The sequence below is a fragment of the Brassica napus genome, chromosome C8 (assembly GCF_020379485.1).
Source record: "Brassica napus cultivar Da-Ae chromosome C8, Da-Ae, whole genome shotgun sequence".
NCBI classification, from domain to species: Eukaryota; Viridiplantae; Streptophyta; class Magnoliopsida; order Brassicales; family Brassicaceae; genus Brassica; species Brassica napus.
In genome coordinates this window covers 10,927,042-10,929,324 of record NC_063451.1, presented here as the reverse complement: position 1 = coordinate 10,929,324, position 2,283 = coordinate 10,927,042, and the positions used below count along the sequence as shown (strand labels likewise).

The 2,283-nt window shown below is 42.2% G+C and overlaps 1 non-coding gene across 1 annotated transcript; it reads right to left on the bottom strand.

Annotated features, from left to right (window-relative positions):
- Positions 1 to 1,869: 1,869 nt before the first annotated feature.
- Positions 1,870 to 1,977, bottom strand: LOC125592173. The gene has a single exon (XR_007328020.1). It is a non-coding gene; the product is annotated as a small nucleolar RNA R71 (small nucleolar RNA).
- Between the last annotated feature and the right edge of the window lie 306 nt (positions 1,978 to 2,283).

Below are 2,283 nucleotides of genomic sequence, written 5' to 3'. Positions count from 1 at the left end.
ATTACCCCTGACGAGTTTTTAACCTAATAGTTATATACTTGCCTAAGTGTTAGGAGGCAAGGGGAGAGACAGAGTTTTTATCAGAGTTTTACCATTGTATTCTTAGGAGAGAAGATCATAGAGAGATTTGTGATTGGAACTCAATTGATTCATATATTCTATTCTATGCAGTTTCTATCTATATTTTGTGTTATGAATTGCTTAGCTATGTCTGAGTAGTTTACTTGTTAGATTCAGGGTTCAAATAGGTTAGAGGGATTAGCCCAAACTATAGATTTCTAAGTTGTGGTATTCATTGATAGATTGTTCTTACTGCTTGTTTTAACCTTGTTAACTAGAACATGAACCTTGGAATTTGCATGAGTCAAGCATCCTTGACCATCTTGTCCTCAATCTTGTCTATCATACTAGGACTGCTAGAAAAAGGCTAACCGCTGATCTAGAAAGCTAGTGAGCATTATCAACCTGCACCTAGGGCTTAGCTAGAAGAATCAATCGATATTGTCTTCTGACAATCGATCGACATTGCGAAAGGTGTATCGATCGATATCCCTATAGGATCATCGATCGACACTTTCTTGTGATCAAAAGACTAACCATTGAGATCCAGGATCTAGTTAGTTAACCAGTGAAAAATTGCTATTGCTGATCACTGTGTTTAAGGAGTTGAGCTCTAATATATCATGCATGCAACTGTTAGGCATCTATAGGATTATAATCTCCAACACCTGAATAGAAACCCTGCATCTAAAACCTTTCCAATAAGTTACACCCCCAATCATCTTGTTAGTCGAGCAATAGACTTCCTCAATTAGGATTTCTATTTACTTTTAAACCCATAAAACAACAAACACTTAGAATTAATAATTTAACTAGATTTAATAGGTTCTCTAGCTCCTTGTGGATTCGATCCCTAAGTACTACAATTGAACCTCTTATTTGAGAGAGTAATTCACTCCTTAGGGTAATTTGAGTGGTATCAAATTTGGCGCCGTTGCCGGGGAGCTTTGATCGCCATTAGATTTAGTATTATTGATTCTTATTCTTTTCTCTACCCCCATTCTGACACAAAATTTTTACTTGTCTTTTCAGGTACATGCCCAGCAGTACCAGAAGCAACAAGGAAACACACCTGCTATTCTCAGAAGATCCTGCTCACTTGGAACGCTCGATCCGCAAAGACCAACGTTCCACATCGCTCGACGCAGCAGCTTTCACGTCGACTGATTCTCGCACCCAACTGTCGACTGACACCCGACCTTCATCGTCGACCGATCTACATCGTTTGACATTGATCGATTATACACCGCTTACATCGATCGATCCTCAGTCGTGAAACATGGTTGCGATTGTTATTCTCAGACAGGATGAGAATGGAAACCTGTATGACCAGGATGGTCATCTGCGTAATGCAATAGTTCAGAAACTAGACGCTCAGGGGAATGTAATCCCTGATGCTGATGCTACAGGAGCTGCTCAACCTGTAAAAGAGGCTGCTCAACCAAAGGCATTGGCTGACTACAGTCGTCCAGACGAGTACTACGCCAACAGATCAGCTATTCGAATTCCAGAGATTCAGAAGAAGAACTTCGAGCTGAAACCTCAGTACTACACACTCGTGTCGCAGCTACCCTACTCTGGGTTACCGCACGAGCATCCTATGGACCATCTGGAGAGGTTCGAGGATCTTATCGCTGTTATTCGTATGGATGGAGTCCCTGAGGACTACCTATTGTGCAAGCTCTTCAAGTATACTCTGACTGGAGAAGCGATGCACTGGCTTAAGCAGCTACCCACATGATCTATAACATCCTGGGCCGATATCAAGAATGCTTTCTTGCGAAAATTCTTTGATGAGGCACGTACTGAAGACTTGAGGAGCAAAATCACTACCTTCGCGCAGGAGACTGGAGAGTCTTTCAAAGATGCGTGGATCAGATTCAAGTTCTTCCAGCGAGACTGTCCACACCACAGATTCAATGAATTGCAACTGCTGAGCACATTCTTCAGAGGTATCGCCTTGAGGTATCAGATGGCTCTTGATACAGCTAGCGAGGGAAACTTTAACACCAGGAATCCGGTGGAAGCTATGAGACTGATAGAAAATCTAGCAAACAGCAGTAGCACCAAGAACACTGACTTTGAAAGGAAGAAGTCTGTTGCATCCCTAGGGAAGGGGCAAATGGACGAAGTTAGAGCGAAGTTAGATGTAGTTCATGAGCTTCTTAGGAAGCAGGTCTGCTCAGCTGAAGAAGAAGAGGCTGTAGACATTGAAGGAGAGGA